Below are 27,040 nucleotides of genomic sequence, written 5' to 3'. Positions count from 1 at the left end.
AGGGAAATCCTAGCCCGATTTTTGTGATCGTAAGAACCACTGGGCTCGCAGCCGAGCCCGGTGGTTCTGGAGCGGCTAACCCGCTCCTGTAGCCCACCCCTTAGCCCGGGTTTGCGGAGCGAGCGCTCCACAAACCTAGGCTATCTGCTAGTGAGTAGCCACGGCGCGGCTCCATGCCACGGCTACTTGCGAGTAGACCCATGGCCGGGAGGCTTAAAAGCAGCCTCCCAGCTCGGGGGTCTCCCCAGTATGCCCTGCGTGCTCATGCAGGGCATACTGGGGCTTCCGAAGGCTGTGCGGCCCCTGAGCTCCCCAGCCCCCGCTGGCTCCGTCTTGGGGCCGGCCATCGTGTGGGCGGCCGATTCGGCCGCCCAGGGCTCCCTGCCCGCTCGTGAGCAGGGAGAGCGGGCTTAGCCCACTCTTCCCGCTCATGGCTAGGAACCATGTCTCACTAATCGTGTTGAAAATGGGGGAGGTCCTGGAAACATGGCTGAGGAGTAATTCAACATGGGGAGCGTGGCTAACCAGTGCAGTCCTGTTTACCCGCTCCATTTAGCAATCATTGTAGGATAGTAATGGAGGGCCAGTCTCCATGAGACACTGAGCCGGGTCTCAAGATCAGTGAGACCTGGTTTCCGCAGCAGAGTGGGTAGAGCGAGCTAAGCCCATTCTCCCCACTCACGATCAGAGCAGGAGCCCTAGGTGGCTGGATCAGCCACCAACATGATTTCCGGCTCCGTGACGGAGCTAGCGGGGGCTGGGAAGCTTGGGGGCCATGCGGCCCCCGGAAGCTCGAGTATGCCCTGCACAAGCGCACAGGGCATACTGGGGAGACCCTTGGAGCTGGGAGGCGGCTTTTTGCCTCCCCTCAGGGGGTCTACTCATGAGTAGCCGTGGCGTGGAGCCGAGCCACGGCTACTCATGATCAGGAAGCCAGGGTTTGCAGAGCACTCTTAGAGGAGGGCTACAAAAGCAGGCTAGCCGCTTGTAAACCACTGGTCCTGCCTGCGAGCCCAGTGGTTTACATGAACAGCAAAAATCAGACTAGGCTCTCCTAGCCCGATTTTTGCTCCTCGTGAGAATAGCCCCACTAAGGCCTTTCTCTCAACCATCTGAGGGTAGGTTGGAGGATTAAAGAACTGAGGGTAGGGTAGCGACACACAATCAGAACCTCTGTTAGGGTCAGCAAACCCAGGAAACACAAGAGTAAGCCAGGCCCAGCATCCATTGCTGAAATCGGGAGCTGGAAGCATGCAAAGTCCTCCAAAGGCCTAGCAGGCCTTCCCAGTATGCATTGCACTGCCTGTAGAGTGGAAAGCTGCATTACATAAGCAGCTGCCCTATGACTGGCCATGAAGGAGCAACAGGCAGACCCAGCCTTGCTGAAGTGGCTGTGTTTACTGTATCATAGAGTCTGCTTTGCAGAGTGGCACATCCATGATGACTGCCACTCTAGCCACAGCTCACTATTGTTTCCAGGTTTGTTACTTCCTGGTGGCTGCTAGAAAAAGTAAATGGATCCACATGATCAGAATAGCAAGCACTCATCTCCTACCTTGGTTAAGAGCATGGTACAAAAGCTGGGCTACCCCGCTTTGAGCAACCTGGGCTGGAGGGATTTGGTGAGTTCACACAACCATGCAAACCAGGGTACAAGGCCTCCTACCCTGATGTTGAGGGTTGTATGCAGTGTTCTCTCTATATATTTTTCATCTATGTGCAGAATGAGTTTTGTTCTAGGTGGCAGTATCAAGGCAGTGTGTATGCACATGCATTCAGAGTTGGGCCTTCCTAATTCAACCAGAGCAGGATCTAAAATTTACTGAGTGGGCATTTAAAAATTTGTGAGCATGCACATATGCACACACCTTAGAGGGAACACTGGTTGTGTGAACACACCTATTAACTATTATGCATGTCAATTGCAAGTTAATGGAGAGGCATTATTGTTTCCTCAAAGGTTATATACTTAAAAAAAAAATCTTGTCAGTTTGGCCAGGCTCAGGTACATCGAAAGGAACATCCCTCCCTCCCTCCCTCTCACACACACATATCTGGGAAGCATAGGGAGAGGAAATGCAGGTAACATGTGCTTCCTCTCCTCCTCATTGCTTCTGCAGAACATCTGAAATAGCCTTTGTAAGGTCTGAAACCTAATCTTTTATAACAAGAGAGCTGATTCAATATATCAAAGAGTGGTTTACAATTTATAGTTGTGCAACAAATCCCTGTGTTTAAATGCATAATAATAATTCCACATTCTGACCACTGAATGCACCTAAACAGAATATAACACTTAACGAAAGAAAACAGTAGGTTTGGAAGAAGTTGCTAGTCCTGCTTTCTAGATTTAAGTAATGCCCATTCAATGGGATAAAAGGAAGTATTTAATGTCCTAGTTCAAGAATCCAGGGGAAATTACAGGGTAGGGCTGTTATCTTAACCCTTATTAATGTAAAATTCCTTATTAGTCACACTCAGCGAGCCATGTCCAACTGAGGTACATATTGGAAAGGACTCAACTGTGGACCTCCAAAAAATAATAATAGAATCTTTATCATATGTGTTGGCTTGGTAGGGAAACGTTAAGTTGTCCAGGACTTCTGTTTCCATTCGTTTACAGGTTAGGGATGTGCATGGAACTGGTTCGGAGGCCCTTTATGCACCTCCAAACTGGTTCGAATGGTGGGTGGTTCTGCCGGTTTGATGGTGGGGGTGTATCTTTAAGGATGGCGAGGGTGCACTTATCGCTCCTGCCGCATTTCCCCCACCAGCACTCCGTTTTGCTATAGCCTCTTGGGGCAGCAGTGTGCCTCCCTGCCACCCCGTTGCCGCGTCTCCCGGAAGTAACTGGAAGTATCAGGCACGCACACATTGCACGCATGCACCCACCATGCATGTGTGCCTGCAACATGCACGTGCCCGTGCCCAGTGCATGCAGGCACATCTGATACTTCCAGTTACTTCCAGGAAACATGGCAACAGGGCAGCAGGGAGGTATGCTGCCGCCCCAAGGGGCTTTAGCAAAATGGAGTGTTGGTGGGGGAAATGTGGCGGGAGGGGTAAGTGCACCCTCCCCAACCCTTAAAGGTGGGGGGAAATAACCCACCGTTGAACTACCCCCGCCTGGTTCCATGCACACATCCCTGTTACTGGTGATACTTCTCTCTTTCACACTAGCCAAGTAAGACTTCACAAGTCTCTTTATATAACAGAGAAATAATCTCATTCAAGTGTTATTCTCGATGGGCAATAGTAACTCATGCATACAGCAGTAATGTGAATGCTTGGCTAGATGAGTCAAGAGAGTTTTCTGGCTTGAACACTGACCAAAGAACAATACAGTGGTATCCATTGGGCTCATGAAATAAAATTCTGGCCCCCTGCTACATTGTGGCTGACTAACCAAGTCCAGTGCTTTGTGAGATATGCCAGTGCTGTGGACACAGCATGGACACATGTGCAACAAAACTAAAATCTATAACCTCCTCTCCCCACAGAAGTGTTCTGTGCCGAACATTTGCCCCTGAGAACCATGCAGCTTTCAGGGACCTATTGAGGCTCTCCACACAAGCAGTGTGGAGAGCCGGATGGGGTTAGGCAGGGAGAGTGGGCCAAGCCCATTCCACCTGCACATGAGAGCCCTGGGCGGCTGGATTGGCCGCTCACCCAATTACTGGCTCTGTCATGGAGCCAGTAGGGCCTGCGGGGATTGGAGGCTGCCTGGCCCCTGGAAGTCCCAGGATTCTCTGCACGAGCGTGCGGGGCATCCTGGGGAGACCCCTGAGACTGGGAAGCTTGTTTTAGCCTTCTGGTGGAGGTCTCCTCGCAAGCCGCAACAGCACGGAGCCATGCTGTGGCGACTCACGATCGCCAAAATGGGGTTAGCGAAGTGCTTGCTCTGCTAACCTCATTTAAGGGAGGGACTTAAGCAAGCCAACTGCTGGGAGCCGCACAGCTCCCAGCAGTTCCCACAACCACAGGAAAGCAGGCTGGGCCCCCTTCGCCCACTTTCCTACAGTCGTGAGAATAGCCTGATTTTCTGCTGACACAGAGGACCTTCAGGGAAAGGGGACATTTTCAAACACACACACACCTCTATGAGCGCCAGTGCTGCATTAGGAACTCACCTGCAACACCAGCACATCTCACAAAGCAGCAGCACTTCATTTGTTAATTAGGATGTCAGCCAGTATGTCCTTACTATTTAATATTCTTGCATCTATACCTGATTGTCTGTGTTGAGCAAATCCTCAATGACAGAATTTTTAAAAATCACTAGAAACATATTGGAGCCCTTCTGCATACAATACAGATAATATCAGTTAAATCATCTGCCAATATATAATGTAAAGCAAGCATAATATGTAAACAAGGTTTTAAGGCCCTGTCCATGCATTGCATTAATTATGGTGTTATGCATGGTTATTTGGGATAACTGAATTGCAGTAAGGAAGTTGCCATTATTTCATACTCCAGCATCAAATTCCTAGCATCAGTTATCATGTGGTTAGTCACCAAAGATTGTTGTGTATTGCATGCATGTAAGAATACGTACATCAGTGCTCCGGGTTCCACATCCATATTTTCAGTTGACAGCATTAACTCGTGCATGTGGAGGTCATGGAAATGCAGGGCTAGGTGAGCCAGGGAGGTGAGCCAACCACAATGCGCAATAAACATGGATCACTCATGACATCAGTTGTAGTTGCAGTGTTACACATGGAGGCTATTCATACATGTGTGCAAAACCAGACTAAGGGAGCCCAGCCCAGTTTTGCATGTGCATGGGAACTGCCAAGATCGGGCCGATCCCAGCAGCAACATGGTGGCAAACTCGCCTAAGTAGCCACCTTTGAGCACTCCCTTAACTTCATTTTCCTGATCGTCTGGCAGCCTCAGCTACCAGGCTGTGGGAAGCCCAGGGAGGAGAGGGGAGAGGGGATCCCCATGATGCACCACACACTCACACAATGCAGAGCGGTATTTCGAGGGCCAGGATGACACATCCCAGGCCCCAGCCCTCCCCACTGCCTTGGTGCATGGGGAATCATCTGGGTGCACAGGGGGCACATCCAGCAATGCCAGCAGGATCATCTGCAGGGAAGGTAAGTATAACCTACCTTCCCTGCAGCCTGCTCTGGAGCCCTTCTCAGAGATCGTGAGAAGAGGCCAATGTGCAGAATGAGTTTTGTTCTGGGTGGCAGGATCAAGGCAGTGTGCACACACTTGCATTCAGAATGGGCTTTCCTGATTCAACCTGAGCGGGACCTAAAACTAACTGAGTGGACATCCAAAAACTTGTGAGTGCGTGCACATGCGCATGCCTTAGATGGAACACTGGAAGGGGCTCATGGTTATTTGGGGCAAATGAATTGTCACCTTGTTATGTTGTCATGCCCTAGCATCATCAAATCCCTGGCATCAGTTTTGTTATGTGGGGCTCAGCAAATATCACTGAGCATTGCTCATCTCGTGCACTGTAGCCAACCTTATAAGAACCTCAATATGTACATTAAATCATAAGATGTAAAGGGATTAGTCAGCCTTATATAGTAGTATATGCTGAAGTGCAAGAACTATATAGCAATAGCAATAGCAATAGCAGTAGCACTTACATTTATATACCACTCTATAGCCGGAGCTCTCTAAGCGGTTTACAATGGTTTAGCATATTGCCCCCCAACATTCTGGGTACTCATTTTACCGACCTCAGAAGGATGGAAGGCTGAGTCAACCTTGAGCCCCTGGTCAGGATCGAACTTGTAACCTTCTGGTTACAGGGCGGCAGTTTTACCACTGTGCCACCAGGGGCTCCTTATATGCACTAAGTGAGGCTATTCCCACAATCAGTGAGATTCCCAGTGGCTATTCCCACTGTGGGATTTCCAGTGATCGTGGGAACCACCGGGCTCCTGGGAGAGCCTAGTGCTCCCATGGTGGCTAGCCTGCCTAAAACACCCTCCCCTTAAATGAGGTTAATGGAGCGGGCGCTCCATTAACTTTGTTTTTCTGCTCATGTGCCGCTGCAGCACACAGTGACACACAAGTTGAACCCCCCCCCACAACTGGGAGGTTACAAGCAGCCTCCTGGTATCGGGTGTCCCCCCAGAATGCCCCATGCACTCACGCGGGGCAGCTTGGGACTTCCAGGGGCCGAGCAGCCCCTGATCCCTGCAGCCCCCACTGGCTCCATGATGGAGCCAGTAGTCATGAGGGCGGTTGATCCGGCCACCGAGGGCTACACGACTGCTTGTCTGCAGGGAGAGTGGGCTAAGCCCGCTTTCCCCACAGAACCCTCCCAGGCCCTACACATGTATCACCTACGATATTTGATATTTGATGCTTGATATTCAGTGGTTCATGCAGTGATGATGCATGTTGCTGAGAAGGAGCGAAGACCAGCACACTTCCTGACTGGCTTCTGCTAATGAGCACTTCTACATACAATACAGATGGCATTATTAATAATCAGACCTTCTACAAATGCATTTTGAGCATTTGGGCAAGGCCACTGTCCACAAGTGGGTATGATCCCACTTTCCCTGTGCACACATGCAGACCAACATCTGATAGATGGTGCTTCTGTCTTCCCAGTTTTAGCTCACATTTTCTGGAGCTGAGCCCCAGATAGTCCTGATTCAAATTAAGCCCTGCATCTATCTATCTATCTATCTATCTATCTATCTATCTATCTATCTATCTATCTATCTATCTATTTCGATTTCTATACCACCCTTCCAAAAATGGCTAAGGGCAGTTTACACAGAGAAATAATAAATAAATAAGGATGGAACCCTGTCCCCAAAGGGCTCACAATCTAAAGAGAAACATAAGATAGACACCAGCAACAGTCACTGGAGGAATGCTGTGCTGGGGGTGGAGAGGGCCAGTTATTCTCCCCCTGCTAAATAAAGAGAATCACCATGTTAAAAGGTGCCTCTTTGCCAAGTTAGCAGGGGTAATATTAACCATTTTTAATTAAATATCCCTTAAGTGTTTTCTTAAGTGAGAAGTTTTCTTAAGTTTTCTTAAGTCTGAAGTGTGTAGAAGTGTTGCAGTATTAGTTTGACTAACACTACAATAGTTTCTAGAAGCTGGCAGAATTATATTCCAAATCACAAAAATAAATTTATAATGAATATAAAAGAAGTAGCATGGTGGACAGAGGAAGAACTTAAACATTCAGGATCATAATAAAAGATGATTGAGAGTTATGCCCACATGTGTTTTTGGCAAATGGGAACATGGGACCATCCGTGAGACCCACTTTTGTAAGAACTGCGGGGAGAGCGGGCTAAGCCCGCTCTCCTTGCAGACAAGTGGGCAGGGAGCCCTGGGTGGCCGGATCAGCCGTCTACACAGTGGCCGGCCCCGAGACGGAGCAGGCGGGGGTGGGGGGAGTGGGGGCCGTGCGGCCCCTGCAAGCCCCAGTATGCCCTGGGCGAGCGTACAGGGCATACTGGGGAGACCCCCGAGCTGGGAGGCTGCTTTTAAGACTCCCACCTGGGGGTCTACTCATGAGTAGGCCACGGCTACTCACGATCGCAAAAAGCAGGTTTGCAGGAGTGCTCACTCCGCAAACCTGCTTTTTACGAGGGGTTCTCAAGCGGGTTTGCCACTCCAGAACCACCGGGCTCAGCTGCGAGCCTGGTGGTTCTGACGGTCAACAAAAATCGGGCTAGCCTCTGCTAGCCCGATTTTTGTTGATCGTGAGAAGCGCCCCTCAGTTTGTTTTAGGTAAGATGTTATTTGTAGAGTGGGATGAGACCTTGAGGCTATTCTCACGATGGGGAAAACCAGGGAACCCAACCTGGCTTCCCCCCATTGTGAGAACCACCGGGCTCGCAGTCATTCACACAATCAAACACTGAGGCGAGTCTCATGATCAGTGAGACTCACCGGAAGGGGGTTTGCGAGGAGAGTGGGCTTAGCCCACTCTCCCTGCAGACTATCATTCCTGCAGTCCTGGGCAGCCGGATCGGCTACTCACACGATTTCCGGCTGCGTTATGGAGCCGGCGGGGGCTGCGGAGTTCAGGGGCCACATGGCCCCTGGAAGTTCCAGGATGCCCCACACAAGCGCATGGGGCATCCTGGCAAGACCCCCAGGGCCAGGAGGCTTGTTTCATCCTCCTGGCAGGGGTCTCCTCATGTGTTGCCATGGCATGGAGCCATGGAGAGCCAGCGTGGTGTAGTGGTTAGAGTGCTGAACTAGGACCGGGGAGACCTGAGTTCAAATCCCCATTCAGCCATGAAACTAGCTGGGTGACTCTGGGCCAGTCCCTTCTCTCTCAGCCTAACCTACTTCACAGGGTTGTTGTGAAAGAGAAACTCAAGTATGTAGTACACCGCTCTGGGCTCTTTGGAGGAAGAACGGGATATAAATTTAAAAATAATAATAATAATAATAATAATAATACACAATCAAATAGATTGAGTTAGTAGAGCGCTCACTCTGCTAACCTTGTCTAAGGGGACGGGGAATTAGGAAGAATTGCTGCCGGGAGCCACAAGTCTCCCGTGGCAAAAGACGATCGGGCAAAAGCAGGCTAGACTCCCTTAGCCCGCTTTTGCCCGACTGTGAGAATCTCCTCATATTTTGTGATGCAAAGGCTATGGTAGAGTTTCCCTGTTTCGAATCCACATCATTGGCTGCTGCTTGGGGAAGCAGGAAAACTCAAAGCACAGCAATATCATGGCACACTTTTGTGACTGGATGCTAGTACGGGAGATAGAAGACACTTGGAACTGCAGAGCTGCCATTTTTTGTGCTAGCCACACATCTCTCAAAACATCTAGTTCCACTCACAATTGAACATTCTGGTAGATCAGGCACTCTAAGTGAAACACAGTTTAGGATGAGTTCTGTGTAAACATGAGCAATGCATTTTCTACCCTCAATCCCTCATTACATCAGAATGTCCATAAACCAAATCCCTTTCTTCTGGAAGGGATTAGATAGTCTGAAGCATGTAGAAGTGTTGCACTATTAGTTTGACTAACACTACAACCCAATATTTATATACTACCTTGAGCCACTTTAGGAAGGGCGGAATATAAATGAATAAATGAATAAATGGTTACAGTGAACCATGGATCCTGTACCAAATTATAGGGTCCATGCCAGCAAGCTCCAACCTTGTCCCAACACATTCTTGAATGACACATCTCCACCCTCCATGGAGATAACATTTGTCCTCAGATATGTTCTTATCTAGTCTTGTTCCTAAAGCTGTTCCAGGCTCAGAGGCGGGATGCCTCTAAATACCAATTGCAGGGGAGTAGCAGTAGGAGAGAGTGCATGCCCTCCGCTCTTACCTGTAGGCTTCCCAGAGGAATCTGGTGGGCCATGGGGTGAAACAGGATGCTGGACTAGATGGGCCTTGGGCCTGATCCAGCGGAGCTGTTCTTATATTCTTTTGTTCTTAAGACGGCTGGACACCCAGAATTCTCAATCATGGTTGAGGTGCTTCACACAATTAGTATGAAGTGCCGTTAGGGTTTGTGCAGGGAGCTGTTCCTGGGAGGCCGGATCAGCCGCCCACACGATTGCTGGCTCTGTCACGGAGCTGACAGGGGTAATGGGGATCAGGGCTAGCCAGCCCCCAGAAGTCTCAGAATGCCCCACACGAGTGCATGGGGCATCCTGGAGAGACCCCTGAGGCCAGGAGGCTTGTTGGAACCACCCAGCAGAGGTCTCCTCAAGAGTTGTGGTGCAAAACCACGCCGCTGCGTCTCACGACCACAAAAACACAGTTAACGGAGCGAGCGTGCCATTAACCTCATTTATGGGGAGGGGTTCCTAGGCAGGCTAGCCGCCATGGAACCACTAGGCTTGCAAGCTAGCCCAGTGCTTCTAACTATCACTAGAAACTGGGATGGGCTCCCTTAGCCCAGTTTCTAGTGATCGTCAGAACAGCCTCACTGAATACAGAGTTTGAGGTCATTCACACAATCCAAAACTGTGTTCTACCCAGGTTTGGGAACAGTGTGTTCTCCCAATTTTTGGTTGTGTGGAAGCAAGGTAAGAGGAAAGCCTAGGCAGAAGTGATTGTATAGAAGCAAGGTAGGAGGAAAACATGGGTAGCTTTTCCTCCTACCTTGCTTCCACACAAATGAAAACTGGGAGCACAAACAGCTCCAAAACCTGGGTAGAACACAGTGAGCTGGGTCTCACGATCAGTGAGACCCGGTTTCAGGAGCTGCGCGAGGAGAGCGGGCTAAGCCTGCTCTCCCCGCACATGAGCGGGGAGGGAGCCCTGGGCAGCCGGATTGGCCGCCCACACGCTTGCCGGCTCTGTGATGGAGCCGGTGGGGGCTGGGGAGCTCAAGGGCCACGCGGCCCCCGGAAGCTCCAGTATGCCTTGCGCAAGCGTGCAGGGCATACTAGGGAGACCCCCAGATCTGAGAGGCAGCTTTTCCCCTCCGGGGGTCTACTCATGAGTAACTGTGGTGCGGAGCTGTGCCGTAGCTACTCACAATCGGGAAGCCCAGGTTGGGCTAAAAAAGCAGGCTAGCCGCTAGTAAGCCACTGGGCTCGCCTGGAAGCCCGGTGGTTTACACGATCAGGCAAAATCAGGCTAGGCTCCCCTAGCCCGATTTTGCCTGATCGTGGGAATAGCCCCAGTTTTTAATTGTGTGAATGACCTCACTGTGTCTGGATATAGCATCCAGTTTTAACTAACATCAGAAGAGGGCTTAAGTGGTAGTGGTTCATACTGTATGTTGTTTTAACTGTGTGGCATGTCAGATCATGAACCTTTTTTCATGATCGGAGAAAAGACTCCAAAGGGGCGAGGGGAGGAAGCCTTGAAATGCTTATCTCCCCTGCAGGACATCCGCTCTCCCTTGCTCTCCCCGAGTGGATTGCTCACACAGATGATGACCAGTTCCTGCCGGCAGCAGGGGGGTTTCTGGGGCTAGGAGGGCCCTGGAACTTCCATAATGCACCGCACAAGTATGTAGGTGCTGTCTGGAGCTGCATGGCAGCAACACACGATTCATTCACCCAGGTTTCAGGTATGCTTGTGCCCTAAACTCTGGCGAACAGCTGGTGCACCTAACAGGGTTTGCTTCTGTGCATCTCCTTGCAGTTCACACATGCAGGCAAAACCAGGATGGGCTTTCCTAGCCCGGTTTTGCCTGCGTGTGTGAATAGCCCCCATGAGTAGCTCTTGCTACTGATTCTAATGGAGTTAAACTAAAATTACTTGAATTGAGGGGAATCAGGAATGCGAGCTACTTGTACTTGTGCATACTTCACAGTTAGGCATATGAATCATTATATATGAACTGGCCCTCAGGAGGAGTTGATTGATATTCAGATTCAGCTCTTTGGTTGACTGGTATTACCTGTCTGCTCTTCATAACCCTACTGAGAAAGGATTATTATACCATCAAGATGTTACACAAAAGATATTACACAAATTGGAGTTACACCAACCTATACAGCAGATAAAGGTAACATCTGAAGTATTCAATACTGTATCCAGAAATAAGCTTCCAAAATCTATTTTCTCAGCAATGTTACCTGCAAATGGTGGGTGCAGTCTACATCCCACAAAGCTCAGTGACAATTCAATGACTGAGTTACTCATGCACAAATATATCCTGCTGTTTGTGGTGCTGTCTTTGTATTAGTGGATGGTCTAATGAGCATTACAGGCTTTTCTTATTGCCAAGGATTGTCATTCATTTCCTAAAGGGACTGAGCGGGAAGCTACAGCTCAAAGTCAGCACTGAATCTAGTGCTTCAGCTGTTCTAGCTTCAATGGCAATCAGGCCACATAAATAGCTTTTCAGTCTTCTGGCAAAATTCATGTGCTGTACTGCATTGGAATTGGTGAATTCACTGAATTTAAACGTTAATTCAGCCACAAGGGAGACACTTATCCTTCCTTGCCCAAGGCTCCAAAACATGGAAAAGGAATGTGAGCATTCTGTGCCAGTTCTCTTTTGCCAGTTCGAAAACAATGATGCCAAAGTGATCAAAATTTCTAAGGAGTCTGAAAGTTAACCAATAAGGGACAGTGCAGTTAGTATGGGATACCGGGGGGAAAGGGGCCTCTTGGAGAATGATCACTACCCTGGCTATAATATGTAGACTTGCTTAACAAACAGATCATCAAAATCACATTGGCACAGAGACACTCAACATGGTGATAGTGGTAGTGATATAACTTGTGTGCAGGCACTTCAAAACTTTACAGGAGGACAGGGTTCACTTGCCATCGAAAGGCCGTTTACAACAGCTTCCTCGTAGTGAATTTAATGTGTAGATCATCCAAAACTTATTATTAAAGTTTCTTTTGGAATTGAATCTTAATATGGAAGGTCTGCTTAGCTCTTCAGATGCTGCAATTGACCTATTAATTTTTCACTGGCTTGTTTGACATAATAGGGCCATTCACACAACCTATGGGGCTTGGGCTGGGGAGGGTGGGGGGAGGCAGAATCGGTCCTACCTTTCCCCACTTGCCACACCGTGCTTCCACACAATCACTGCTGCGGAGAGTGGCACAGCAAGAGAGAGGTCAGGGGAAGAATGCCTGCCTCCAGGAAGCCCACAATGCACCTCCATGCGTGGTGTATTGCAGCTATTCTAGAAGCCGGAATGCTCATTCCCCCAGACTCTATGGTAGCATGGGCTGCTGGCAGACAAGCCCAAAGCCAAGAGGTGAGGGCATGTTCTCTCTCTTGCAGTTGCTCCCCTACAACTGGGTAAGGCTGGTCATGTGGAGCACTGGGATCAGGACCCCTGGGTAGCCTGGGTTTTCTACCTGGACTAAAAGTGGGGATGGACTAGGGTGTGCACACCATCCTACCTCACTTTTAGTCCAGGTAGAAAACCCAGTCTACCAAGTGGGGGAGGCACTGGGATAGTTCCCAATCCCAGTGCTCCACACGACCAGCCTTACCCAGGTAGGGCTGGCTTTGTGTGAATGGCCCATTATATAACATTTGTAAAGAGGATATTGGCAGAACCGAAAATAAACCACAGAAACCTTCAGGTTGCAAGTGGTGTCTTATACTTTGAAAAGAAGAAAACTTAAGAAAACTTAAGAGTGAAATAAATAAATCTGAACAAAGGCCAATGAATCAAATGAAAAGGCAAATAATTGTCTTGTTACACATGGAAATTGTCATTTAAGTTTGCTAACGTGCTTGACACTGCAGAACACATCTCTCCTCTGTATATTGCAAGACACACACCCCCCCATCACCACAGTAGTATCAGTCTTACTATCCCGAGTATTGCTGCTACTGAGCCAGGAATATTGAGCTTGCTGACCAATCCAACACAACTGGTTTGGCAGCTGTGTCTTTGAGAGGGTAGATAGACTAATCACACACACACCCCACCCCACCCCGATCAAGGGCCAAGCTAGTCATCTAATCACAGCCTAGTTCAAGCAAACATCTGATGAACTGCCATAAGAATTCTGAAGGAAGATTTTAAAAAGCAACTAAAATTATCATGGGGTGGCATAAAAAGTACTGTGTGTTGCACAATGGCACGTTGTGAGAAGCTCCTTCCATGAGTGGAACTAGAGCTGCATTCATGCAGAGAGTCCATTTGCAAGAGGGAGAGATCCTTCTTTGAGCACAGCTCTCCTTCCACTCATGGAAGAAGCTTCTCTTGATTGTCTGCTGCTGCGCCAAACATTTGGATACCACTCAGGGTGATTTTGCTCCTCTCTAGGTGTATTTAAATCTCTTGGGTCTTGGAGGTTAAGGGCTCCCTGATAAGTGGTAAGGCCATGGGAACTGGCCATGCTCCCTCCCTCAGGGTCTTTAAGAAACTGCTAAAAACCTATCTCTTTAGAGATGCATTGTATTATTTCATCTGCCTTGCATATATGGTGAGTTTTAACTTATAACTTATTTGGTTTTAACTGGTACTTGTTTTTACATAATTTGTATTTATTTTATTAGTTTATATTAGTTTTATATTGTTTTTATATTGTATCTGGTCTTAGTGGTTTTGTGAGCCGCCCCGAGCAGTGATGTACTGCCCTGTGCCTCTTCCTCTGATAGGCAGCAGATCCTCAGAGGGCCAGGCATAGGCCTTTTGCACCCTGCTACCCTGATGTCCTTTAACCTGAAGTATACCTGGCATGTATACCAAACACTTGATACATGGTAATCATGTGCTCCATCACTATTATGGACTTTTCCAAGGTGGTGGCTGAACCTTTTACAGAATAAGATGCTGAACTTACCTATACATGGACAAAACCTGCAGCTAAATACAGAGGAGTTTAGGTTTGGCTTTGTGTTTAATGTGTATCACAGGCATCATACTATTCACCAAGTATACAAAGATTTTACCCACAAATATTTTTATTTTATTTATTTATTTAACATTTTATATCCCACTCTTCCTCCAAGGAGCCCAGAGCAGTGTACTACATACTTAAGTTTCTCCACACAACAACCCTGTGAAGTAGGTTAGTCTGAGAGAGAAGTGACCGGCCCAGAGTCACCCAGCTAGTCTCATGGCTGAATGGGGATTTGAACTCTAGTCCAGCACTCTAACCACTACACCACGCTGGCTCATCATAGTGTATATTGTTTACTATCCAATCTTTATAAGGCTGTCCAGTCTTTGGTAGGTCTAGGCCTCAGAAGCCACATGTATGGGCTTCATAATCCTCTGAAATGTATGTACAGTATGTTTGTATGTATTTTAAACATCTCCCTGATTAGGGATGTGGAGAACGTTTTGAGCACCTGTTTTAAACTTGGAACGGAATGACCCCGTTCAAAGTTGGAACGTTCTGAGAGTTCTGAGTGCCATTTTGGAGGCATGTTTTTCCCTTGCTGACTAGTTCTGGCACTGGCTTCCAGTTGGCTTGCTATTGTACAAATTGTACAATACCTTGATTTGTATGATAGCAAGCCAACCAAGAAACAAGGAGATTGCAAGCCAATTAGAAGCCCCTGCCAATACCAGTCAGCAAGGGGGAAAACATGCCTCCAAAATGGCGCTCAGAACACTCAGAACTTCTGAGCTCATTCTGTCAGAACAACTGGTTGTTCCGATGGATCATTCCGGGCATTTACGTTCTGTTCCGAGCTTGGAATGGAATGCAAATCCCATTCTGTGCACATCCCTACTGCAGACAACAGGCCGGCTGAAGTAACTGATGTAGCATGTAGGTCAGAGTGAGCCCTGTTTGGCTTGGGGGGTCACAAGTTTCACAGGCCTGCTGTAGACCATAAACAACAGCATGATTTCAATAGCTGCATGGAATGAAGTAAAATTTGCAAGTTACATTGCTTAAATGTGACATGCCTATAAAGAGTTTTTTAATGTCAAGCAAATAACATAGGAAATAAAAATATGCTTTGCACCCTCCTCAATGGTTCCTTGAATGTGCAGCAACCCCATAAAATCTGACTTTATTTATTACACATAATAAAACTGTGATGTTAAACTAATCAAATACAAATCAGTCCAACTGCATAATTTCCGATGAAGAGGTGCTTAGGAGCAGCAAAATGAACTCCAAAATGGCTCATTGCCTCTTAATCAAAGGCAGTCAGCATCAAACATCAGCTAGTCAGGTGATAACTTTGTCATTGCTCTGCCACTTTCTAGTTGGAAGTTGTCAAAAAGGACCGACAGCTTTTAAAACATGCCATCTCATTTGTCTCTGTTCAAGAACTTCGTGATCTATTGGTGTCTCTTGAAGATTAGGGAGGAAAAGTGCTATATTATTATAGTATTTCCATTAAAATAGATTAGCAGTGTGCCTATCAAGGTGGATTTGGGATATAAAAGTACATGTAATTTCCGATAAGAAATTTTGGGGCATCCTTCAAGACTGGTTCTTTTCTTGTTTAATTTTGTCCAGCTACTTTGGGGGACAGAGGAATATTAATGATTAATTGCCTTGGTGCTGGAGAAGCACAGGCTTATAATATATCATTAGAAGCCCGAGATCAGGGAGACTGAATGAAAATATTCCAGATGAATATATTACTGCTATATGCAGTTAACAACGGTGGCTAGAAATCATTTGCTTTCAGAATCTGCAGTGGCACCTCTTCATTGAAAACATATTATTTATGTTAATTTTACACAGCCCACTATGGCTTCATACAAAAGGGAAGGTGTTTAATTAATAGACACGGAAGCAATAGCAGTGAAGCCTGCCTTTGAACTCTCATATTTAATCAGTGTAACCACTTCTATTGGAGGAAGCTGTGGAATTCATAAAAAGATGTGGAGCATCTATCTTATAAAGAGCAACTCGGCACTCCAGGATTGAGCCTTGGAAATGTGGTGAATTTCACATCACCTTGCTGTGACTTAGGAATTAGATACACAAGTATGTGTTTCTTACACCTTACTTAATTGTGATTTCAAGCTTAATTATAATTTTGTATCAGTTACACAGACCATTTGTCTGTAGATCTCAACATCTTACTGTTCTGACAATTTAAAAAATGTCTATGAGCAGGCAGGAGAGAGGGACAGAATAGGGATCCTTGCAAGTGACAAACTCCTTAGGAAATTTGGTTTGATTCGCTTGTTCTTTTAAAATATCAGATGGGTTATCATTAAGCTTCAGAGGTTCTCAAATTGCTTCTTGGAGTTTATTTGTCAAATAACTCAAGGTATAAAAAGTAGCATCATAAACATTAATTGAACAGCCATTAAGCAGGATGGCTGTTGGTTTTTGGTTGATAGAGAACATAAAGCCTTGTACCCTGTGGTGGAAAACAATTAGATGTGATGATGAACATGCTATTAAATACCACTCTTACCACCCTTTTGATATCAGTTTAGCTGCACAAAATAGCAAGCAGCTGTAGTCAAAACACACACGCAACTGATGGGAAATCATCTTTTTAGTGTCATGTCACAGTCTGTTATGAATGGTGCGGAGTTTCTAATGCTTTATGCTAATGTCAATGACTAATGATAGTCATTATCTCCATTTATACTCATAAAAATCTTTCTCCGGGGAGACTGATCATAACTGGAACACTGTTTAAAATTAAATTGTGTTTTTCTAAAATGCAGGATATAAAACTGGCTTAAATACAAGGGGTTGGCTGCCCAATTTATTTTGTTTTGAATATGTTTGACAACTACAGCTGTTACCTTTGCCACACGCTGACTTTGCTTTTAGAAATAGATTGGGCGCATTTGTATGGATGTGAATTCTTTCCCAGAAAGTTCTGTCCAGAGGGTAATATAAGTGAAACTCACAACAGAAAGCCAACATGAGGTATACATTTGACATTGCCATGTCTAAGGTTTCAATTTCATTTTTAACAAGGACAGTGAATTTCCTCATCCATTTCTGATTTCAGTTATGAATTCTGCTTACTTGACAGGTACAGAGCACTTCATTATATGCACGCTCAGAAACCCTTAAACGGATGAGGCAGCTATTTGCATCTGATAGGAGCTAAGTGGGACATTAAATTAATGCCAAACAAGTGAGTGCTCATTTTGGTTTCATTATAAATGGCTGCAGTACAGCAGTAATGTGTTGACTCTTACGTGCTGACAACTTCTATATTTCTTCCAAACTTCCCTGAGAGCTAGACGTGGTGGAATAAATTGCCACTCCAGATGATAAAATTAGCAGAAGATATATTCATAATAATTGCACACAGGTCTCCCAAAATATACCAGTCAGTGGGGAGGGGGGGAGGTGTTAATGGATTGCTGGTTTTCATGAAGGTTTACTGCCATGGGTGTGCATTGTTACAGCTTCAATTTTAAAAGGGAAAAACCCCTATTTATAGCATCCTACTTTTAGGAGAACCTGTGCCATTATTATTATTAGTTACATTTCTATCACACACTTCCTCCAAGGAGCTCAAGGTAGCATACTAGATTATTCTCTCCCCACCCTCCTCACCATTTTATCCTCACACCAACCTGAGGTAGGTTAAACCAAAAAGTGACTTTTGATGTCATAGGGTCACCCAGTGAACTTCACAGCTTAAGTGAATTTGAACTGGGACCTCTCAGCTCCTAGTCCAGTGCCTTAACCACTACACCACATTGGCTTTTCATGGACAAATGAAGCCATGGATGAATAGTTCATGTCCACTTCCACTTATGTCCCTTTGACTACCTGGCCTAAAACTAGGTTCCAGCAAGAAAGACCTTCCCCACTGGACAGCATGTTGACAGCTATAGGTGATAAGGTGTTATATACATAAATGATAATTGCAGAGATAGACTAGAACAGGGGTGGGCAGAAGGTAGATCAAAATCTATTTGCAGTGGTGGATTTCTGGATGATTTGCAATAGGCTGGAAAGGGTTTCTGAACCCTAATCATTTAATAATTGCAAGTAAAATTACAAGTAAAATTAAAAACTTCCATGGCTGGCCTTCTTCTAATCATTGAGTGTTCCTCTCAGAGGTGCCATTCCCACGGGACTTCAGGGTGGAAGTATAGGTGGTGGTAGCCACCGCTGTCTCTGGGGCCCTCCAAATCATGCAGGACTCTGTGGCGCCACCGCTCTGCCACCACCAGCCTACAAGAATCTCTTAGCCCAGTGGTGAGCACCAGAACTGCTGCTCTCACCCTCCCAAGGCAGCATGGCCAGGTGGGCTGGCTACAGCCCAGCCCTAGCGCAACCTCTCTTCTACCATCGCAGCTGGGAGGTGCCAGTGCTGGGATTCACCTCCCTGAGCTGCAGCTAGCGTGGGCTCCAAGATGTCTCCTCTGAACCTGGCACAGGCCCACTGGCAGCGCTGGCCATCAGGAGACTAAGAAGCTCTCTCCCTGTGCTGCCGGTGCAGGCTGGGGTTGCTTCACCCTCCCACACCTGGCAATCAGCTGTTTGGTGTGTGGGCAGGGCTTGCGGAGGCATCTCTTCTCTCTGCCTCCATGAAGCTCTCCAGCATGGGAGAGCTCTTATGCCTGCCACAAGTACAGAAAAGGAAGGAGGCAGAATGGCCAGTGCTGGCTACAGGTACCAGAACACTGTGCATGTACTCTGCCCTGCCTGCCACTGCCTCCTTAGTGTGAGAAGCTTGTGCCTGCCCTCGTCCTCAGTGGAAAGCATGGGGCTTGTGTGAGTTTTCCCCCTTTCTATAATTCCAGATTGGCTTGGCATAGGACTTTGATACCAGGCACAGATGTAGCACAGGGTGGGGGAACTCCATATATTTAATTTGAAGCATATTGGTCAATATGTTTAATTTTTAAATGGTTTAAAAAATCTGTAGAATTTTTTTTTTTAATTCAAATCCTATAAGTGGCTTGTTTCCAGAGGCATATCTAGGGAAAATAGCACCTAGGGCAAGCACTGAAATTGTGCACCCTGTCCAGACATCTGACACCCTTCTTTCAGATAACTTTACCATAATATCAGCTCAAAAATACAAATCAAGCTCATTAATCTTTTAATATTTCAAAAACTATTTAACAGTGGACGTAGCCAGACCAAAAAAATGCTGGAAAACTACAAATTTCAGTATGCTGGGGCTCATGAAATACCCAAATACTATGTGGAGGTGTACTTGGAAAACTAAACAGAAGTGCCTGTCTAATTCTCTACTATGCATTGTAGCATCACTATTACATAAGTTTTAAAAATAAATGAAGAATTTGACTTTTCCCAGTTACTCTGAAAATAATTAAAGCATATGCAGAGTGAACTTTGTCACTACTTGGAATATATTCTAGTATTTCAGAAAGACAGTTAAAATGAGAGACAGAGAGCAAGAAACTTCCAGTGGGCCTTAATACTAAGGATTTCACACTGATTCAAAGACAAACTCACCATTAATAGCCACATTATTAAGACATCACATTTAACCCACTTATCACAAGAAGCAAAGTAAGAGCGAATGAATACAATCCTAGTTCCTAAGTTTCAGCTCAGTATTCACAAGCCCTGATTCTCTGTACATAGTGCCAAACTGAATATGTGTACAGTGACTTATATTATATTAAATTAATTTTTTTACCTTTAGCCCATTCGGGGGTGCTTCCTAAAGGCCATGGGGGGGGTCTGCAAAGGTTTCCCCTCCCCCACCAGCCTCTAGGGCCTCGCAGGGACCATTTGAGCATGTGCGGTGGCCATTTTTAAAAATAATATTTTTTTAAAAAATGGCCGCTGAAAACAAAATGGCCGTCGTGCATGCTCAAATGGCCTCTGTGAGGCCTGGCATGGCCTAGGGTCTCATAGAAGCAGTTTGAGCATGTGCAGTGGCCATTTTGTTTCCAGTGGCCATTTAAAAAAATAATAATATTTAAAAATGGTGCCCCCCTTCAAGTGGCACCCAGGGCACATGCCTTGCCTGCCCCACCCTAGATAAGCCCCTGCTTGTTTCATGGAAGAAAATTACAAAAACTTCTGGAACTGAAGCGCCCCCCCCACCAGACCATCATTCCACCCCCATGTGGAGGAATCTACCCTTTGCCTTCATAAAAAAAGGGTAATGTACCCCTTTTCTGCTCAGCCCTTTAGATATCCTGGAATGATTTCGCATAGGGCTTTGATACTGGGCACAGATGTACTGGGTGGGAAGACTCTGTACACTTAATCCGAATCAGATCAGGCAATTCATTGATTTGTAATACCTTTTGAATGTTTTTTAAACTTTTAAACTGTGGAATTGTGTGCCCAAGAATGTTGTCTGAAACCATGGTGTGTGGGTGTGGGTGTAGAGAGGATGCTTACTTTGCAAGGCAGCGGGACATAAATCCTCGAGGTCCAGGCTCCAAAATTACCGAGCTGCACCTCTGGTTCCTCTCCCTCTCCTGTAAAATAATATTAATTGGTTGCCTTTATGCAGCTCTGATTTGTGTAGCTCTGCTTGCCAGTTTCAGAGTTTTATGTTGAAATCCAGAGGAACTCAAATGCCAATTTGTACTTGCAAATAGAGTGCTCTACCACCTCAGCCACCAGTTTACCTCAGGCTCCATTCCCATGAGCCACCTAATGGCTCAGCGAGGAAATGACTTGACTAGCAAGCCAGAGGTTGCCGGTTCGAATCCCCACTGCTGTGTTTCCCAGACTATGGGAAACACCTATATCCAGCAGCAGCGATAGAGGAAGATGCTGAAGGGCATCATCTCACACTGCACGGGAGATGGCAATGGTAGATCCCCTCCTGTATACTACTGAAGACATCCACAGGGCTCTGTGGTCTCCAGGAGTCGACACCGACTCAACGGCACACTTTACTTTACCATCCCTATTCCCAGACACTTCTGTACCTCTGAGTTTGGTAAATTTTAAAGTTCTAGTAAAAATCTACGTAGATCCTATAAGCCTGAACTCTACCCATCTCTGGACTAGAGAGGATCAAGAATCTCATCAGGTGCCATTCCATATGATCAAAGGAAAATAGCACATTGCAATATTGGGTGTAGAATTTAGCTTCCTGGCAACCTCCATTGTTCAACTGGGCACCAGTACTGCCAAATCATGGCGCACACACACACACACATATATATATCCCTCCCCACCTCCTCCTATCACTGATTCACTTCAGGAAGGAACATAGGAAGCTGCCATATAGACAGAGACAATACTGTATCTGAATCCAAGACTAGGCCTTTTTCAAGTTATTTGATATTAGAAATTGGTAGGTCATCCTAAATTTATGATCCTCTTCCTTTTGGGTAAATAGAATAACCTATATTTAACCCTTTTTTTAAAAGGGGGGTTGTCTTAATTAAATTCAGGGTCGTCTTCTATTTGAGCGACTACAGTATATGCAGAGAAACATTTGTGGCTTCTTTTACAACTGCTTGGATCACCTGAGAAAAAACAGAGATTTCAGGGGACACTGCTTGAATATTTCTGCAGTGGATCTGGCCACAGTTATATTGGTCTGCAGGAGTAGATTTATTAAAGTTTAAACAAACTGTATTTATGTTCTGCCATTCCTCCATCATGGAACTGCAGACTGCACACATGAGGGTCTATCTTGAGATTTTTTTCCATCATTTGTTGAAATAGTTTCTTCACTTGCTAATTCCTTGAACATGTCTACCTCTTCCAAATATCTATAAAAGGGGGAAGAACAATAATTTCAGGATTAGCTTGTGCTGTGTTCAAGGTGTGAAAATTTCTGAGCAATTTGCATCCAGCTAGCTATAATTCCTCTGTTTCGCTTTAAAGAAACCAGAAACACAAGTGTTTGGCTTAATAAAGAAAATAAAAAACAGAAAAGCTAGTACTTTGTGGTTGACCTTTGGACCTCAATTCTGTAAGTCATATATTACTTTTCCTGCATTAGATTTCCAGTGAGAAAGTTGAAAATATAAAGCACCAGGCGGGCCACAGTATTAGATTCCAGCTGGCTTCAGTAATATTCAGGCCCTATTTGAGCATCCAATAATTTGCAATTGAAATACCAATGATAAATGAACAAAACACAAACCAAGAGAAAGGTGGGCGGGTGTGTGTGTGTGTGTCCTCATTTTAAAAGGAAACTGCTCTTTTTGCTTCTGAAGTTAACGGAGCTGCTCCAGCTGAACCAAAGGCTAAATCATGAATCAGACACATCTGAGTAGATGGTTGCCTATAGCTGCCTTAAGTTCCAAATCATGTATTCCCAGAAGGTGAAAGGGTAAATTTTAGAGTGGTTAAATTTAATTTTGGTGTGCAAGTATAAAGAATCATCTTATAGAAGCTAGTCTTCTATGACTGGGATCCATAGGGATAGAAAGTACCCATCAGTTTTCATTGAGTTTGTTTCCTTTGCAACAGCAAAGCTTTATTATCAAATCTGGGGCCCATGTATTTGTTTCTCTCCCTTAACTTCTTCAGAATATAAAAGTAATCACACAAAACATGAATGAGATGAAATAAAATAAATCTAGGGAGAGGGGAGATGTTTGCCTAGATCTTTTGTTACTGGGATGTGTTGGTGCATCTCCCTGCATAACACTTCACAAATGTACTAAGTGGTGATGGTTTTATTTCACTTAGAGATAGGACCATATGGCTCCATTATATGATTGGCTAGTTTTATGGTATCTCTGAAGGAAATGCTTGTGATTTTTAAAGCAGCACTGAGTACTTCTTTTTAGCTGAAATAGTAAGGACTTCTCCACATATTCCTTTTTCCTGCACAAGTATTAAGGCATCCAGATCCTCTTCCCTAAGGCATGGTTAGATAATGGAAGAAACATCTCCTTGCATGCAGAAAGCAACACACACTTGACTTGGTTTTGTAATCCATCTCTGTTTAAACGAGTGATCCCAGGAACCCTTGTGGGCAAATGAGAACAAATACAGACAACCAAATTCAAAAGAATTAAGGATTGTAATTCTCTTTTATGGTAATCTACATTAACATAGATAATGTAACCTGACCAGTCCCAAAGTCCATACCTTACATGGTTCTCTACCTAATTTCTTCTGTTGATGCCTAGTTGTCATCTATTTATCAGTATTATAATCAGTTTTGGAGTGTGATGTTCCTATCTAACTTCCAGTTCTAAAAACACACCTACTGCCATACAGATATCTTTGTTCTCTGTCTTTCTAGCAACTAAGGATGCGTAGATTTTCCTGATCTCATGCCCTTTTTGTGCCAAGAGTTCACTCTGCTATGCATATATATCAGTATAACTGAATATTGGAGAAATTCTAAAATTAAGTGGCACATGCGTAACTTGCTGCAACTTTCTGTTCTTTCCATTCGTCTGCATCTTTGCCTTCCAATCCTTCCTAACTTATCAATGTGCTTCTTTAATTATGGTATTCAGGGGAAAAAGAGGTAGTACGTGAATGGTGGGGGTGAGGATCTTTTTTGGTATACACATCAGGAAGCCAATTAACTACATCTGCCTAGTGACACTTGAATTAGGAATGAAAAAATGTCACTCTTCGCTCAGTGGCTGGCATTTCACTCTGTGGAATGCTGGCATTAGGGAACCCGCTGGTGCTGCTGTGCCATGTGAAAGGCAACTCTGGTGGTGCTACAAAAGCGGGAAGTTGTGCAATGATGTAAAACAATGCACAGGCACTTGCATCATGCTACTTCTATTGCACAACTTCCTACCTCCACAACAACACCAGGGCCACCTTTCAACAATTAGGCAGAAGTCCCAGCAGATCCATAACATTGTAACTAACTCTAACCTGCCACAAATCATAGATTAAAGTCATGTTTGAAGCTGAAGATAAACACCTGTATAGGGCATAGTAACATCTGAAGTTGCTGGAGGAGGAAAAGGAGTACTGACTGATGTCTCTTTCCCATCTTTCTGTCTTCTTAAATATCTTCTTAGGAGATACAGAAGGAAAGGTGTCTTCCATAAAAAGGTGGAAGGAGCTGATAGGTCACCCTCTTTCCCACCCAGCTCTGTATTTATTAATGGAAACCAAGAGAGGTTCAAGATGTTTGCCCTGAAAAACAATCAATCAACTGCCATCAGGTTTGTTCAGGTATGTGAAGCACTTTTGAAAGTACAAATAGTCAATCAGGAGGGCTCTCTCTCAGCAGATGTTTTTGAGCTTTTTGAGGTTAGACCATCATCTGTTGAGAATTTTCTGCATTGAGCAAGGAACTGGATTCAATGGCCTGAAAAGCTCCTCCAACTTTGTGATTCTGGGATACTTTCATAATTCAGCCTAGAGTTCTTAAGGTTAATCAGTTGTTTTAAAGTGATTTAATTAAGCAATTACAGGCTTAACACTGGTGGTTTTTAGACTGGCCTTTATTCCCCCATGAAAGGATATTATATGGATTTTGTAAATAATTTTCTCTTGCCTGTTTCTGAATTCAGGAAATTTACTGTGAGATGAATTTCCTGTATATACATTGGGTTGGATCCTAACTTATCCCTTCAGGGATAGAAATTCTTTGATCACAGAAGGGGATTTTTTCCCCCTATTATGCTTAGAGAAAATAAATTTATTGTCAATAAATATGCCCTAAGTATTGGTCAAAAGGTAATACAGATCATTCTAACACAGGTTGGTCTCATGCGCTAAATAGGCCTGGAGAACATCTGAAGTATTCAGATTATCAAATGTCTGGGTAAATAAGGCTGATATGTGCATAACAGACCTATAACTGACACATAGTGTGCAAAGGGAATCAAGAGCATCTTTGTCTGCACCATGGGACTTATTTGTATTTATTAGCATTGTCCGAAAAGTTGATACCATAATAATATAGATGAAGTTATAGTTTCAAATGCCCAGTGAGACTTTTAAAAAAATATCTTAAATGAAGTCCCTCAGCAGCACAGTACAACAATCGGCTTTCTAAATTCTGAGAACCTTCAAGAGCAGTTAGTAAGGCAGCGCAAGGATCTAAAAAGCTGCTTATCCACACACATAAGCACTTTTGTGCATGGTTTCCCCATTGCCCCATTATTGAATAAAATAAATACATTTTATTCAGCTTTACTGGAAGTCATTCTCAGAGTAACCCCATGATTTGTAAGCATTTTGTGGAATGGCCTTAAGGGCTGATTTGGAGAACCAGAGGGAGTCACAGAAGCCTGACTGATACTTTCACAGTGTGGAAATATGAGTGAATTATTTGTATAATCCTCATTCCGAAAGCAGTGGGGGAGGGAGAGCACACAAATCATCCATGTAATCAGTGGCTGACATGATGCGCAACATTACAGAGCCATAACACTGCACCCCAGGGCAGCTGTGGACTCCTGAGTCAGCCCTGACTAGGCTTGAGCCCGAAACATTTCGGCGGCCATTGAAAAGGCCGCCGAAACGTTTCGGGTGGTGGGGGCGATTCGGCGTTTCGGCGCCGGCGGGGGTAGGGCTTTAAGGGCGGGGGAGAGTGTACTCACCCCCCCCCGCCGCATTTCCCCCGCCGGCGCTCTCGGAATTAGAAGCCCCTCGGGACGGCAGCGTTCCTCCCTGCCGTCCCGTTGCCCCCATCGGCCGGAAGTGGCCGGAAGTCCCGTTTGCGCGTGCGCCCGTCATGCGCGCGCGCGCGTACGGCCGCGTGCGCGCACGACGGGCGCGCGCGCGCGAACGGGACTTCCGGCCACTTCCGGCCGACGGGGGCAACGGGACGGCAGGGAGGAACGCTGCCGTCCCGAGGGGCTTCTAATTCCGAGAGCGCCGGCGGGGGAAATGCGGCGGGGGGGTGAGTACACTCTCCCCCGCCCTTAAAGCCCTACCCCCGCCGTGCCAAACAACCTTTCGTGCACATCCCTAGCCCTGACATTGTTAAGAATGGGTGGTAGCACAAACAGCACTTCTGCAGTTTCCACCATTCACAACAATGGGGGAAACTGTGGAAATGCTGCTCACACTACTGCCATCCTTAAGAGCATCAGGGCTACCTTAGAAGTCTGCAGCAGTTCCAGGGTGCAGCATCTCAGCTCTCTAATGCTGCACATCTTGTCAGCTAGTGATATTAGATCTTACATTGTAGCTGTGGTGGGTGCATGCGAGTGTTCACACTTTTTCATCACATGTACAGAGGGGGTCTCATAAATAAGTATATGAACCGGGCTCAAGCCTTAAACTAATTATTTTGTGTTCATCCCATCAAATGTTTGAGCAACGCAGACATAACGTTAAATGAATGGCCTCGTTTATTGAGGGGGCTGTTACCTAGAGTATGACACCCACCCACCCCCACACACTGGTGATTAAAATTCCTTCTGACATTAAAAAAAAGTCAGAGTTTGCAAGCACTATTTTGAGAGAAGCTGTTTTAAGTCCTTGTACTTAGGAATGTTATATTGGGAGCTCCAACAACAACCAAAATGACATTATGAAAAATCCACAAGATTATAAGAATGTGTAATTAAAGCTACAGAGCCAATAAGAACATAAGAACAGTACTGCTGGATCAGGCCCAAGGCCCATCTAGTCCAGCATCCTGTTTCACACAGTGGCCCACCAGATGCCACTGGAAGCCTACAGGCAGGAGTTGAGGGCATGGCCTCTCTCCTGCTGTTACTCCCCTGCAACTGGTACTCAGAGGCATCCTGCCTCTGAGGCTGGAGGTGGTCTGTAGCCCTCTGACTAGTAGCCGTTGATCAGAGGCGTATCTAGGAAAAATAGCACCTAGGGCAAGCACTGAAATTGCGCCCCCGTCCA

The 27,040-nt window shown here is 45.7% G+C and overlaps 1 protein-coding gene across 22 annotated transcripts in view; it reads left to right on the top strand.

Annotated features, from left to right (window-relative positions):
• The window catches only part of KHDRBS2 (KH RNA binding domain containing, signal transduction associated 2), a 655,851-nt gene that overhangs the window by 624,921 nt on the left and 3,890 nt on the right, over positions 1-27,040 (top strand). For 19 of the 22 annotated variants that reach the window (XR_008313984.1, XR_008313986.1, XR_008313983.1 and 16 more), the window contains 2 exons: positions 17,355-17,459; positions 24,241-24,397. The gene's annotated coding sequence lies outside the window, so the exon portion shown is untranslated. The remainder of the gene's footprint in view (positions 1-17,354; positions 17,460-24,240; positions 24,398-27,040) is intronic. The other 3 variants (XR_008313977.1, XR_008313976.1, XR_008313975.1) reach the window with 1 other exon arrangement.

Source organism: Hemicordylus capensis, chromosome 1 (genome assembly GCF_027244095.1).
Source record: "Hemicordylus capensis ecotype Gifberg chromosome 1, rHemCap1.1.pri, whole genome shotgun sequence".
In the NCBI taxonomy this organism is placed as follows: domain Eukaryota; kingdom Metazoa; phylum Chordata; class Lepidosauria; order Squamata; family Cordylidae; genus Hemicordylus; species Hemicordylus capensis.
This window is presented reverse-complemented; position numbering and strand designations above follow the sequence as displayed.